Source organism: Suricata suricatta, chromosome 2 (genome assembly GCF_006229205.1).
Source record: "Suricata suricatta isolate VVHF042 chromosome 2, meerkat_22Aug2017_6uvM2_HiC, whole genome shotgun sequence".
Classification (NCBI taxonomy): domain Eukaryota; kingdom Metazoa; phylum Chordata; class Mammalia; order Carnivora; family Herpestidae; genus Suricata; species Suricata suricatta.
Window position 1 is genome coordinate 22333589 of NC_043701.1, and position 15235 is coordinate 22348823.

General features: G+C 48.1%; 1 pseudogene; it reads left to right on the forward strand.

Annotated features, from left to right (window-relative positions):
- Positions 1–10225: 10225 nt before the first annotated feature.
- LOC115286047 lies at positions 10226–10389 on the forward strand (annotated as a pseudogene).
- The last annotated feature ends 4846 nt before the right edge of the window (positions 10390–15235 follow it).

A 15235-nucleotide genomic window follows, 5' to 3' on the forward strand; every position in this document is an offset into this window, starting at 1 on the left:
CCTGAGTGGCTCAGTCAGTTAAGCATCCAACTTAGTTTCAGCTCAGGTCATGATCTGGTGGTTCATGAGTTGAAACTCCCTATCACTGTCAGCATACAGCATGCTTGGGATTCTCTCTCTCCCTCTCTGCCCCTCCCCTGCTCTCAGCCTCTCTCAAAATAAAGTTAAGAAAAAAAAAGAAAGAAGAAAAAGGATGGGGGGCGCCTGCGTGGCTCAGTCGGTTAAGCCTCTGACTTCGGCTCAGGTCAGATCTCACATTTGTGGGTTCGAGCCCCGCGTCGGGCTCTGTGCTGACAGCTAGCTCAGAGCCTGGAGCCTGCTTTTGGTTCTTGTCTCCTTCTCTCTCTGCCCCTCCACCTCTCAGGCTCTGTCTCTCTCTGTATCAAAAATAAATAAAACATTAAAAATAAATAAATAAATAAATAAATAAATAAATAAATAAATAAAAAGAAAAAGGATGATAAAGCAACTGGGTAAGATGTAACAATCGGTGAACCTGGTGCTATGGGTTGAGTGTTGTCCTCCGAGATCCGTGGGTTGAAGCCCTAATCACCGTGTGATGACATGTGGAGGCAAGGCCTCTGGCAGGTGGTGAGAATAGTAATAGGCGGAGCCCTTGTGAATGGGATGAGTGCCTTTAAAAAAGAGACCCCAGAGAGCACCCTCACCTTTCACCGTGTGAGGACACAGAGCAAAGAGTCATCTGTGAATGCGGAAGTGGGCTCTTGCCAGACACGGCATCTGCCGGCACCTTGATTTCAGATCTCCCAGCCTCCGGAACTATAAGAAAGAAATTTGTTTTTATAAACCACTCAGTCTATGGTATTCTGTTATGGCAGCCCAGACCGACTAAGCCAGAGGGAAATTCTAAACACAGATTATCGGAGATGTTTATATGAAATTGGATTGAAAGGCTGTTGGAGGGTGTGTGCCAGAGAAAACAAAGTAAATAAAGAACCAAGGTAGGGGCGCCTGGGTGGCTCAGTCGGTTAAGCTAAGGTAGGGGCGCCTGGGTGGCTCAGTCGGTTAAGCTAAGGTAGGGGCGCCTGGGTGGCTCAGTCGGTTAAGCCTCCGACTTCGGCTCAGGTCAGATCTCACGTTCGTGGGTTCGAGCCCCGCATCGGGCTCTGTGCTGAAGCTAGCTCAGAGCCTGGAGCCTGCTTCCAGTTCTGTGTCTCCTTCTCTCTCTGCCCCTCCACCTCTCATGCTCTGTCTCTCTCTGTATCAAAAATAAAATAAAACATTAAAAAAATTAAAAAAGATAAATTAAAAAAAATAGAACCAAGGTAGATATTAACTTGGGGGAAGGCGGGTGGGGAGGAATTTTACAAAGAGTAAAATTAAAGCCCAGCAAATCAATAGACTCAGCATTCATGCACCGCAGGTGTTTACTGATAACCTTCTATATGCCAGGGATGTTCTTTTTTTTTTTTTTAATTTTTTTTTATGTCTTTTATTTATTTTTGAGAGACAGAGAGACAGCATGAGTAGAGGAGGGTCAGAGAGAGGGAGACACAGAACCTGAAGACAGGCTCCAGGCTCTGAGCCAGCTGTCAGCACAGAGCCCAACGTGGGACTCGAACCCACGAACTGTGAGATCATGACCTGAGCCGAAGCTGGCCGCTTAACCGACTGAGCCACCCAGGCGCCCCGCCAGGGATGTTCTTAGGCCCTAGGGGACACAGTGGCTAACAAAGTCCCTTCCATCAATAAATATATGATCAATATTTACATCAATAAGTATATAATGGGCTCAGTCGGTTAAGCTTCCAACTTTGGCTCAGGTCATGTCTCACAGTTTGTGGGTTTGAGCCCCATGTTGGGCTCTGTGCTCACAGCTCAGAGCCTGGAGCCTGTCTTCAGATTCTGTATCTCCCTCTCTCTCTGACCCTCCCCTGCTCACACTGTCTCTCTCTGTCTCTCAAAAATAAATAAAAAGCATTAAAAAAAAAAGGTATATAATGTAATATCAAGGTGTGTGTGTGTACGCATGTGAGATAAGTCTGAAGAAAAGTAAAGTGGGGAAATGGATGAAGAGGGGGAATTATTTTAGATAGGATAGTCTGGAAAGACTTCTCTGATCCGTTGATACCTGGGCAGATCCATGAATAAAATAAGGAAGGATTTCAGGCACACATCAGAGAGGAGAGTGTCCTAATAGTGGGAAGAAGGAGTGTAAAGGGCCTGAGGTCGGAGTACACGCAGCTTGGCCACATGTCGGAGGAACCAAGGAGCCCACTGAGGCTGGAGAGGGAGCCCAGCTCTGGAGGGTTTACCACCACAAACATGGCAAAGACTCGAATGCTTCATAAGCATAACAAAGTACACGCTGAATGCTGATTTAACTAAAACTTGTGGCAAGAAGATGGAGGCGGCACAAAAATGTCAAATCCTCATCTACCATATGAGAAAGTCAACAGATACCAATGGTAACTAGAAATTTGAGAATAAGTGTATTATTTGGAAAGGTGGGGATAAATACCAGATAACAGCTGGAAGAGTTGCCTATGGTTGCCTCCAGAAAGGAGCCTGGTTGAGTGGCCAAGAGTGGGGTGAAGGAGACTGCTGTTGATCCTTACGAGCATTTTCTTTCTTTTTTCTTTTAAGTTTTTTAAAAAATGTTTTATTTATTTTTGAGAGAGAGAGAGAGAGAGGCAGCGTGAGAAGAGGAGGGTCAGAGAGAGAGGGAGACACAGAATCAAGACAGGCACCAGGCTCTGAGCTAGCTGTCAGCACAGAGCCTGACACTGGACTCGAACCCACGAACTGTAAGATCATGACCCGAGCCAAAGTCGGACACTCAACTGACTGAGCCACCTGGGCGCCCCACAAGCATTTTCATATGACGTATTTTTTCAGACCGTATGCCACATTGCGCTAACAAAACCACAAAAACAAAACAGGAAACAAAACCCACCAAAAAACCAAGGAGTGACCTCCCAGGTCCTAGTTTCACAGGCAACGGCAAGGATGACCTTCTTCTGCTCTGCTGACCTTCACGGTGATTTGCTCCCCCCGCCCCCCAGTCTGGTTCAGCAGGCTGCCCCTGCGACCCCAACCGGCAGGTGTGGGAGGCAGACCCCTCAGGAAGTGCTCCCAGAGCCGGCCCGGCTGCTTGGACTCCTCCTCATGAGACAAGGTTTGTGCACAGAACAACTCGGCTCAGTGATAAGCAGCAGCCACGGGGGCGGGGCTGCGGGCGGTGATAAGGGACCGACAAGGTTTGAACTGAAAACCACACTGACCAGCGTCCTTGCTCCACTCCACACGCTGTGGGCCGCGTTCAGTGGGAGAAGTCACGTGAAAGAACCTCCATCCGCTGAGTGGTCACTGTGCCCTGGTTCACGTGCTGAGGCTGGAGACACGTGACTTCATCGAATCCTCACAACCAGCCCTGTGTGTTTAATGCTGCTGAGCCAAACGTTTAAAAATGGTGAAGGTGGTAAATTTTGTTATGTGTGTTACCACAATTTTTGTCACTTAAAAATTTTTTTTAATGTTTACTTTTGAGAGAGAGAGGGAGAGAGAGAGCTGGGGGAGGGACAGAGAGAGAGAGAGAGACAGAGACAGAGAGAGAGAGAGAGGGAGACACAGAATCTGAAGTAGGTTCCAGGCTCCAAGCTGTCCGCTCAGAAGCCGGCTCTGCACTGATAGCAGTGAGTCCGATGCGGAACTCGAACCCATGAACTGTGAGATCATGACCTGAACCAAAGTTGGATGCTTAACTGACTGAGCCACCCAGAAGCCCCTTTTAAAATTTATTTTTGAGAGAGAGAGAGAGAGAGAGAGAGAGAGAGAGCAAGCGGGGGAGAAACAGAGAGAGAGCAAGCAGGGGAGGGACAGAGAGAGAGATGGGGGGAAACAGAGGGTCCGAAGTGGGCTCTGTGCTAACAGCAGAGGGAGCCCGATGGGGGGCTTGAACTCACAAACTGTGAGATCATGACCTGAGCCAAAGTCTTGATGCTCAACCAACTGAGCCACCCAGGCGCCCTCTACCATAATTTAAAAAGAACAGCAACAACTTTGTGTGGAAGGTATTGCTTTTTGTTTTCCAGAAGAAGAAACAGAGGATCAAGCAATTAAAAAAACATGTCCAGTGTGTAGGTATCTGAGCCCGGTGCATCTGGCTTTGATGGCTTTCTGCCCTGTCGGGAGGCCTTGGTGATAAGGAAGATGCTAAATGAAATGGAAGGAACAGGCTCTAGCAGGGAACTGTAGTCTTTCTTCAGGGCCTCACAATTTTGCCCGCTGCCACCATGCACCCTTCCCTGGCGCAGTGAGCAACTGCAGGAGTGAGGTGCACTGGTGACCATCCCCCAGCCCAGCAACTCCGGGAGAGGGGCTCCCCGGCAGGGTGCTGGGGAAATGCTGCATATGTCTGCAGTAGGTGAACACGCGGTTCCCAGACTTTTCAGATACTCCATGGGGGGTTCCTTTCACTTGATTTCAGATTCTGAATTAGCTGAAATTTTAGATGATGCAAATCTGATTCTTTCCCTGCAGGAGCTGGAGGAAATGACAAGTGCTTGGCAGAGGGCAAAGAGAGCATCAGCATATCATTAAGATGCAGTTGGAAGAGCAGGGGTGCGGTGGTGGGGGGAGGGAGGCCTAAGAAGGCAGGTGAAGGGATGAAGGATCATCACAATAACAACACCATCAAACACTCCAGCAAAGCATGCTGGGTGGCAGGCACTGTTCTCAGCACTTTCTGCTTATTAATTCATTTAATTCTCAAAACCGTGCTAGGAGCTTATCAGTTATCATCAGTTAGCTAAAGAGTACACAGTTTATAAAGCACTGAATGATCCTTTATACCAATTTCTACCTACAAAAAGCATTATTTAAAATAGACAAGGGGCACCTGGGTGGCTCAGTCGGTTAAGCCTCCAACTTCGGCTCAGGTCATGATCTCACATTTGTGGGTTTGAGCCCTGCGTCGGGCTCTGTGCTGACAGCTCAGAGCCTGCAGCCTGCTTCTGATTCTGTCTGTCTCTCTCTCTCTCTCTTTCTCTCTGCCCCTCCCCGCTCATGATCTGTCTCTGTCTCAAAAATAAATAAAACATTAAAAACATTTTTTTAAACAGACAAAACCTAGGAACTGCCTAAATGTCGAACAATAGGGAATATTAAAGCCATGGAATCTATGGAGACATAAAGCCATAGCATCACCTCCTTGAATCTTTACAACAAACCCTATAAGAGAGGTAGGAGCCCATTTTACAGGCATGGAGACTGAGGCTCAGAAGTCTTAGAAGATTAGATCTGAAAGTAGATTTGAAACCCAGCCCCATATAACTTCAGGACCCAAGCTCTCACCTGCCATGTTCTCCTGCCTTGAAGACTGGAAGATAAAAGGTGTTGCACAGACCTGCCATTCAGCAGGATGACAATCACCCAAAACCCGAGGCCGTGGGCAAATGCCAGTCATGACTCCAATACATGAACCGTATAAGGGGGTAATTTGAGTGAAATGAGTGAAGCTGTTCTAAGTAAGATCCTCACAGGAAGCCTGGAACAGGGCATTCTTTCCCCCGCGTTCACTGGTAACAGCCCTGTTTAGCAGTCAGCATGCTCTGTGCCACTTTGAGCATCTGGGCCTTTGCGTCCTGGGTTCCAAAGGGAGAGAGGTGGCAGAATATAGTGCTTTTCCTTCTCAGGCTCCCCAAGGACCTGCAGACCTGCCTGGATGCACCGACCACTGCAGACACACCGGCTGGGAGCCAGAGAGCTTCGCCCAGGGGCGCCTGGGAGGCTCAGTCGGTTGAGCACCTGATTTCAGCTCAGGTCATATCATGGTTTGTGGGTTTGAGCCCCGCGTCGGGGTCTGTGCTAACTACTAGCTCAGAGCCTGGAGTCTGCTTCAGATTCTGTGTCCCCCTCTCTCTCTGCCCCTCCCCTGTTCACGCTCTGTCTCTCGAAAATAAATAGATAAATAAATTAAAAAATTTTTAAGTTAAAAAAAGCACCTGGCGGGGGTGTCTCTGAGGCCCACGTTTCTGGCGCGTCCCACGCCTCTGGGAGCCAGGACTCCACTCACACGGCCTCCTCTGTATTGTGGACGCCTGAGTCAAATGTCCAGGGGTCTCAGGTGAGACTCAACCCCTTCCAACTCCACAAGGCAGATCACTCCCCCAGAGCTTGTTAGCACAGCCGAGGTCATAGCTGACTTCCGAGGGGATGCAAGAGAGGCTCGCGTGGAGGCCACACAGTGTCGTCACCTTTCTTACGTCCTTTTGCTCTTTCTCCCCAGGGCTGGCTTCCTGCCGCCGCTCTGGCTCTGCTCCATGTCTTTCACGGGTCCCCTTGACTCTCCGCTCCTCACTGCTCTCCTCTCTACAGGAGCCTCCCTCCGCTTCATGCACAACAGCATTCTTCCCCTCCCTGCTAGGGCCACTAGCCAGGTCACACCCACCTCGGAGACTCAAAGGTATTCTTCTCCAGAGACCCTCCCTCCCTCCCTCCCTCCCTTCCTTCCTCCCTTCCTCCTTCCCTCCCTCCCTCCAATGGGCTCGATCCCACAACAGTGAGATCATGACCTGAGCCAAAATCAAGAGTCAGAGGCTTAACCAACTGAGCCACCCAGGAACCCCAATACCTCCTTTCTTTTTTAAAAATTTTTTAAAATGTTTGTTTTAATGTTTTTTTATTTATTTTTGAAAGACAAAGACAGCATGAGCAGGGGAAGGTCAGAGAGAGAGGGAGACACAGAATCTGAAGACAGGCTCCAGGCTCTGAGTTGTCAGCACAGAGCCCGATGCGGGGCTCGAACACACGAACCACGAGATCATGACCTGAGCTGAAGTTGGACGCTCAACTGACTGAGCCACCCAGCCTCTTCCTAACACCTCCTTTCTTAAGAGGAACTCTAGTAACAACTGTTTAGGGGGGAAAATGTTATTTTAAAAAACTTTTACATTTCCATTCATCTGAGCTTACCCAGAAAATAGAGATTTAACGGGACGTTCTCTTAGAACAACGCCTGTAAGGAACGAGGGAAGCAGGACTGAGTGGAGGGAGATGTTAAGCTTTTATGCAGTTGCAATGAGTCTTAATCTAACCCCACAGCAAGTTCGGGAGGCGGAATGGCCCTCAGTTGCCCACTGAGGCCAGGGGCCAGGCTTCTGTTCTCTGCTTTCCACACACACACTGACTGGTCATTCACTGTGTGTGAGACAGTGGACAGGACCAGGCCAGCCAGGGGCGGAGCAGGCCGAGGCCCAGCAGCGGAGGGATGAGCACCTCCCTCTTCAAGGCGGGACGTGGATGGTGCACCACCCCAGCCGCGGCGGTAACGATAATCTTGTAGAAGTGTGCAACAATCTCAGTGCCTATCTATTGGGGATTTGATAAATAAATAATGGAACATCCACACTAAAGAATACTACATAGTTGTTAAAACTTGGTTTGTTGGGGCCCCTGGGTGGTTCAGTCAACTGAGCATCTGACTTCGGTTCAGGTCATGATCTCACGGTACTTGGGTTCGAGCCCCCCGTCAGGCTCTGTGCTGACAGCTCAGAGCCTGGAGCCTGCTTCCAATTCTGTGTCTCCTTCTCTCTGTGCCCCTCCCCGGCTCACATTCTGTCTCTCTCTCCTTCAAAAATAAGTAAACATTAAATTTTTTTTAATTTAAAAAAACTTTGTTTACTAACATAGAGTGATAGGATATATTATTATTTTTTTTTTTTAGAGAGAGAGAATGTGTGAGGGGGGCAGATGGAGACAAAGAGAGAGAGAGAGAGAATGAATCTTAAGTAGGCTCCACACTCATTGAGGAGCCCAATTCAGGGCTTGATCTCACAGCCCCAGGATCATGACCTGAGCTGAAATCAAGAATCAGACACTCAACTGACTGAGACACCCAGACACCCATCAGGATACATTCTCAAGTGAAAAAAAGTGAGCTACAAAACAGTAGTATCCCTTGACTCCATTTTTATATCTAATAAATAAATAGTCTAAAAGTATCTAGTCCAAACTTTTAATACTGACTCCCTCTGGAGAGATGGTTATACCAAAAAATTAACAATAAACATTACTTTTACTATAATAATCTTAAGAGTAGAACTTATTAAAATATTTTATTTTTAAGTCCTCTCCACATCCAACCTAGGGCTTGAACTCACAACCCCAAGATCACAACATCAAGAGTGATGCCCTCCACCCCACTGAGCCAGCCAGGTGCCCGGAGAGTAAAACTTTTCTGGAAAAAAAGAAAGGCGTAGCCAATTGAAATCAGGTAGCTGTTGATGAAACGCAAGTCAAGGAAGTGACTTTTCTTGCCGACTCGAATTTCTCTCCCCATCAGCTTTCTGTAAGAAATGGCATTTCTCTCCACTTCCTGCCTTAGATTGTGTGGCGGCCCGTGCAGCTGTCGAGCAGCTGTCACATCCCCTTCCGACACCGAGGTGGCTGCGAGCACCTCATGAGGAGGCTGTTGGCTTCGGTCCGGTGTGGGAGGAACAGAGCTGAGGTTGCCCAAATCCCACAAGCCGCGCCGCGCATTCCCAGGCCGCTCCGTCTTCCCCCTCCTCCTCCTCCTCCTCCTCCTCCTCGTAGTCACAAGTTCCCGCCACTTGAGAGTATACCGGGTGCCACGCGAGGTACCGAGCGCTTTAGGTTCATGATCTTTCCTCCTCACAGCAATCTTAGGAGGTTAACTACGATTGTCTCGGTTTCCAAACGAGAAACTGAAGCCTTTGCCCAATCTGGTGAATGCACTAAAAACCACTGAACTGTAGGCCTTCACTGGCTGATGTCATCTCAATAAGCTGTTTCTAAAGAAGAGAAAACTAGGCACCTGAGTGGCTCAGTCGCTCAGTCGGTTAGGCGTCCGACTCTTGGTTTCAGCTCAGGTTGTGATCTCATGGTTCGTTGGTTCAAGCCCCATGTTGGGCTCTGGGAGGACAGTTGGGAGCCTGCTTGGGATTCTCTGTCTCCCTCTCTCTCTCTGTCCCTCCCTCTCCCTCTCAAAAAATAAAGAAACGGTAAAGAAAAACAATAAAAAAGAGAAAACGAAAGTGCATATAGGTCAGATAACCTGCTGGAGAGCACAGAGGCATAAAGTGGCAGGACACGCTTAGCAAGAAAGAAGCAGGCAATGGACGCCGTGAAGTGTCTCCTACACCAGAGCCTCCTGACTTGGGTCAGACCCTGAGTGCTCAGTGTCACCATCTCAGCCCATGGAGGCGGCGGGTCTGGAGTGGCCAAGCCATCCGGGGGGTCACTTCCAGCTGTGAGCAGCAGCCTCTGGGCTCCTCAGAGAGTGGCTCTAGCAGTGGGGGGTGGGGAGGGGCTGGTATGAGAGAGAAAAATGAGTGACGTCTGTCCCTGGACGCCCCATGCCGAAAATGCTCGAGCCGTGCACGAGGTGGAGCAGGGGCCCGAGGAACTGCTGGGGTTTATGTCCAGGGTCCTGGGAGCCCGGCCTTCAGCTAAGGCAATGGAGAATGGATGGGGGGAGGGAATCTGCGAGGAGAAGGCGGCTGACGCAGGGGCTGCATCAGGCTGGGTCCCAGGCCTCTGTCTTCCCCCGTGCTGGAACGTGTCCTTCTGCAGCCCGTGCGCCTGTAGAGCGACATCCAAGCTAAGGGCATGGGCATTGCTCTAGCGACACGTGCATGTTCTGCCAACCAGACCATCAGCATTCTCTTGAAATAGTTGGTGTGAAAAAGTTTGATGGGTTTGAAATCCTTTGCCTTATCACAAGAAATTTCCATAAGAGCTGTTAAACTCCTTAAAGATAATTTCAACTGCTGCAAAAACTTGAAGGGTGATAAAAACACTTAAAAGTTTTTTACCTACTACTTGTGCAAAATTTCTCATTGGTGGTGATTACCAAGGACTTGAATAGATCATTATCTTAAAATCTCCATTGGCAATAATTTATTGCCATCGCGAGGCATATAAAAGGGGTGCCTGGCTGGCTCAGTCGGTGGAGCATATGATTCTTGATCTCAGGGTTGTGGGTGCTAGCCCCATGCTGGGTATAAAGATTACTTAAAAATAAAATAAAATCTGGGGGTGCCTGGGTGGCTCAGCTGGTTAAGGGTTTGACTTCAGTTCAGGTCTTGATCTTGTAGTTTGTGGGTTCAAGACCTGTGTTGGGCTCTGTACTGACAGCTCAGAGCCTGCAGCCTGTTTCAGATTCTGTGTCTCCCTCTCCCTCTGCCCCTCCCTCTCTCTCTTTCTCTCTCTCTCAAATAAACATTAAAAAAATTAGATAAAAATTGCTTCTTGGCCTTTAGGCTAAGATCAAGTGTAGTATCTGTTCTTATCAGTTTAATAAAAAAATAGATTAAAATAAAGTAAAATCTTCAAAAAAAGAGGTTTCAGGGCGCCTGGGTGGCTCAGTCGGTTAAGCCTCCGACTTCGGCTCAGGTCAGATCTCACGTTGGTGGGTTCTAGCCTCGATTCAGGCTCTGTGCTGACAGCTAGCTCAGAGCCTAGAGCCTGCTTCCGGTTCTGTCTCCTTCTCTCTCTGCACCTCCTCCTCTCATGCTCTGTCTCTCTCTGTATCAAAAATAAATAAAACATTTTAAAAAAATTAAAAAAAAAAGAGGTTTCAAAGATTTAAGCCCACGCTAGATTTATTACCCACACTATGGAGCAGTGCTGTGCAGTCAGGCGGCCCTGGCCACATGTGGACACTGAGCACTTGAACTGTGGCTGGTCCAAAGGCAGATGTGTTGTATTTCACTCAGAAGCGAAAATACACACCAGACTTAGTAAGAAAACAAGAATGCAAAATACCTCACTATTAATGTAATCCTTTAATAAAATGCCTCATTATTTAATTTTTATAATATTCTGAATATATTAAGTTAAACATATGATAAAAATTTTTTAAGTATGTTCATGGAAACAAGCTCAAGTTTCTCATTAAAAATTTGAGAATATTTTATTTGGAAAATTTTATACAAATAAAGTCTTTAACATGTTCTCTAATGACTTTATGTTTTATTTTTCTACTTCTTTAATATAAAGAAAACATAATTACTTTTTCCATCAAGCCCCATACAGATGTCCCCAATTCCCTTCCAGGTTACCTCAGCGAGCCGCAAATGTTTCCCAGGAGTGCGGTGACGTGAAATCATTTCAGAGAAGGTAGTTTTGAGCATCTAGATTGTTTCGAAATGTATTTTTGAGTATCTTTAAGGTTTGAGGGGCACCTGGGTAGCTCAGGCGGTTAAGCGTCCAGCTCTTGATTTTGGCTCAGGTCGTGATCCCGCGGTTGGTGAGTTTGGGCCCCCGCACAGGGCTCTGTACTGGCGTTGCAGAGCCTGCGTGAGAATCTCTCTCTTTCCTCCCTCTCTCTGCCCCTCCCGTGCTCTCAAGTAAATAAACTTTAAAAAATAAAATATTTTTTAAAGGTTTGTAAAAGGCATTTTTGTGCATCTCTGCTAGTGCCGTGCTGGGCTCCGGGACACACAACTCCGCAGCCGCACATAGGGACCCGGATAATACACCTAGCGGCGATCATGCGGGGGAAATCTTTGCGGTCTCGCTAGGAAGCCCCCGGAGAGGAGTCCCCACGGCCTGCTCCGGCGGCTGCAGAATTCATGGGCATGTTAGTGAGGCTCAGACCAGCCGCTGAGCGGTGGGCAGGGAGGCCTCAGCCGGGACAGACGAGGAAAGTGTAGCCCTTTGCATGGGGAGCTCTACGTGTAGGGAGAGCCCCCAGCAGGCCCCGTACTGCACGGTTCGGCTCCGCGAGGCTCCCTCTCTGCCCCCCCCCCGCCAAACTCCGACAGCCCGGCCTCAGCATCTGCGTGGGGGGTTCTTCTAATCCGTGTGCCTCAGGCAACGGCACGTCCTGAAGTCGGAGGCCAGGCTACCCCGGTGCTTGTAAACGCGGTTGTTTTTTACACGTGTGACTTTGGCAAACCACTCAGATCTCCTTATGGGCGAGTCTCATGCCAAGGCTGACTCTCCGTTTCCAACCTCACCCCCCTGCGTGGAATCCTGCGTCCCGTGCACGCAGGAGGCCCCGTGGTGCCCTTGCCCGCATAATTTGAGAGGCTAGCTAGCATTTTGTCTCTCGGCTCCTCCGAAGTGGAGCCTAAGACACTGTCCGCCTGGAAAATCATCCGAGAGCACTGAAGGTGACGGATATCAACAGCAGATCCCAGACGATGGGATCACTTCCTGGAAACGCGAAAAAACAACACGGCATCTGTTCCGATGAATATTACTTTCTCAAATTCTGTGTGGCCTTGGGCCTGCTCTGTGACTTAACTCTGTCATAACTTTCTCCATCTTTGCCCCCAAAATACCCATGTAATTGTGCAGAGAGCAATGATATATAAATGAAGGTATTGGTAGGGCACCTGGGACGCTCAAACGGTTAAGTATCCTACTCTTGATTTTGGCTCAGGTCACGATCTCATGGTACGTGGGTTAGAGCCCTGTGTTGGGCTCCACCTGGGCATGGAGATTGCTTAGGAGTCTCTCTCTACTTCTTTCTCTGCCCCTCCCCTGCTTGCATGTGCACACACTCTCAAAAATAAACTTAAAAAAAATGAAGGTATTGGCATACACATTTATCATAAAAACCATGTAAATGTACGGATGTACAGGGGAAGGGATGTAATTAGCTGTAAGAAGTGTTATAGTTAATCCATGTTTAAGAAAGGGAAGGAATAGATAGGGGAGAGGCAAAGTAAATTCTAGTATTTCCATACATGAACTATTTGGGCAGCTTCTTAAAATGCAGCAGTTCCCTGTGTAGCAATAAGGAAATGTTTCCAAGCTATGCAGGGACATGAAAAACCTAGATTGGGCTGTTAGTTAAAAAGCTGTTTTGTGTGAGTGTAGAGAAAGGTTTGCAAGGATAAAAACTAAACTGTTAAAAGTCGTTTACCTCTGAGGCATGGGGGGAGAAAGGAGGAGGGACGGGAAAGTTTTACCTTTTCCGTTATATATTTCTAAATTGTTTTAATTCTTTACGGTGAGTGGTATTACTTCTGTAACTAAAAAAAACGAATATGGAAAAAACGTTAATGTTTTCAACCAAGTTTTAATGACATGGGAAAATATTGTAACAAGTGAAAAAACCTGGAGCATGAAATTATGTATACAAGTATGATCTCAGCTGCAGAAAAATGCATTTAAACTAGAAAGGAAATATATCAAAATGTTAATAGGGACTGCCTCTGGGTGGCAGGATTATAGGTGGATTTTTTTTTCTGCTTTACTTTTCTATACATTCTAAATGTGCCTTATTATTTTTATAATTAGAAAAAAATTAAGCAGGTCTGCCAAAGGTGCACGGCGGGTTGTAAAACCTGAGCAGCTGCCCATACTGGGTGGCACGGCCCGAGATCCCTGACCAGCGAAGGGAAATGTCCCAATTGCAAGGGGACGGGTGAGGAGCCAAGATGGGGTTTCTTCATTTTGATTTTCTGATTAAATTGCAGGAGGAAGGGGCGCCTGGGTGGCTCAGGTGGTTAAGCATCTGACTCTTGATTTCGGCTCAGGTCATGATCTCACGGTTCATGAGTTTGAGTTCCTCGTTGGGCTTGGCTGACAGTGCAGAGCTTACTTGGGATTCTCTCTCCCTCCCTCTCTGCCCCTCCCCTGCGCATATGTATGTGTGTGTGTGCACGCTCTTTCTCTCTTAGAAATATAAAAGCAAACATTTAAAAAAAAATAAATTGCAGGAGGAAATACCGAAGGAAGGGAGGGTCTCCTGGCAGAGAAGGTGAGGCTTCTGAAGGTGAGAGCAGCGGACCTCCCACAGGAAGGTTTCCCACCCTGAAGGGCAGTGATGGGTTTTGCAGGGACTGGGGATCACTGTGGCTTTAATGGCATGTGCATGCCACAGCTGAGTGACTGGCCACCAAAGGTTGCTGTGACCCAGCAGTACTGCAGGGGATGGGGGTGGGTGGGTGAGGTGGGCACCACACCGAAGGACTTGTGCGGCTCCCAAACTGGCTGGGACGCATGACACAGTGCAGAGGCTGGGGTCACAGTGTTGGTGACTGCTGGGAAAGCGACTGTGTCACTTGACGCATACGACCCACTTCTTGAAGGATCTGAGACTGCCCCGGGTTCTTCATGGAGCAATCATAAAAGCAAGGTCTCGGACTCTGGAGGAACGTATCTTGAAAGAGTATCTCCTTTAAAAGTAATCCTTTTGGTACAGAGTTCTTGGCCTTTGTGCCAGTCCCAGGCCTGCCAGCCATCCGCTTCTTGCTCTTCTCTTGCTCTGTTTCTGTGATACAGAAAGGCTGGGTTCCCATGCCTCCCATGCCTGCTGAATTCTGGCTCAACGTGGCCAATGGAAGACACTGTCGAGAGGCTGGAAGATGGGAGGCTGGGAGAACTTGAAGTACTTCTCCTCCTCCCTCTCTGCCTCAGGTGACATCTCTGGCAGCAAATGAGCTTCCTCCATCACATCCCACCGGGTAATCCTGGGCTCCAGTTACCCCACCTCCTCTCCTTGTCCCCTTGAGGGTCGGGGCAGCTGTGCTTCCTGTTGCTGCTGACCTGCACTTGTTTGGCTTCCCATCTAACTCTTCTGTCACACATGTAATCAATCCCTTGCATTCAATCCTCTCTACTCAAAGTCCTGGAAGTGGTTTCTGTTTTCCTGGCTAAATCCTGAACTAATACCTTCTTGGTCTAGGGCGGTCCCAGTAAAGAGAACATCAAGATGACAATATTGAAGAAGACTTATTATGTGTAATTGGCTTACCCTCTCCCTTACTATATGCCCCAGGCGTGCGGGTGCCTCTCAGACTATATGCATATAACCTGGAGATCTCATTCAAGTGCAGATTTGAAGTTGGTAGTGGTGAGGCAGGGCCCGAGAATCTGTATTTCCAACACGCTCCCACGTGGTGCCAATACTGTCCTGCAGACCTGACTGAGTGGCCAGGCACTAAGGCATCTGTTAGGGAGGGAAACAGCGCCTGGTAATAGCTCAGGCAGCGATTCTCTGTAGCACTACCACTAGGGGGCGCGACACTTGGTGGAACTCTGTCTCTTACAAGCAGTATAATTCTGCATTTTAATATACTGTCCTGACATACTTATTGAGTGGGAGATGGGAGCCAGCTACCTGAAGGCAAGTTGACTACATTCATGTAGCTGCAAGCATCGGACTCATTTATTATGACATCGAGATTTGTTGTGCCTGGGCATTTATTTATTGAAATAAGTTTTATTTTTTCCAGACCCCCCTGAGTCAGGAGGAAAGCCATTACTGAGGAGGTGATATTTAAGCTACGTTTTG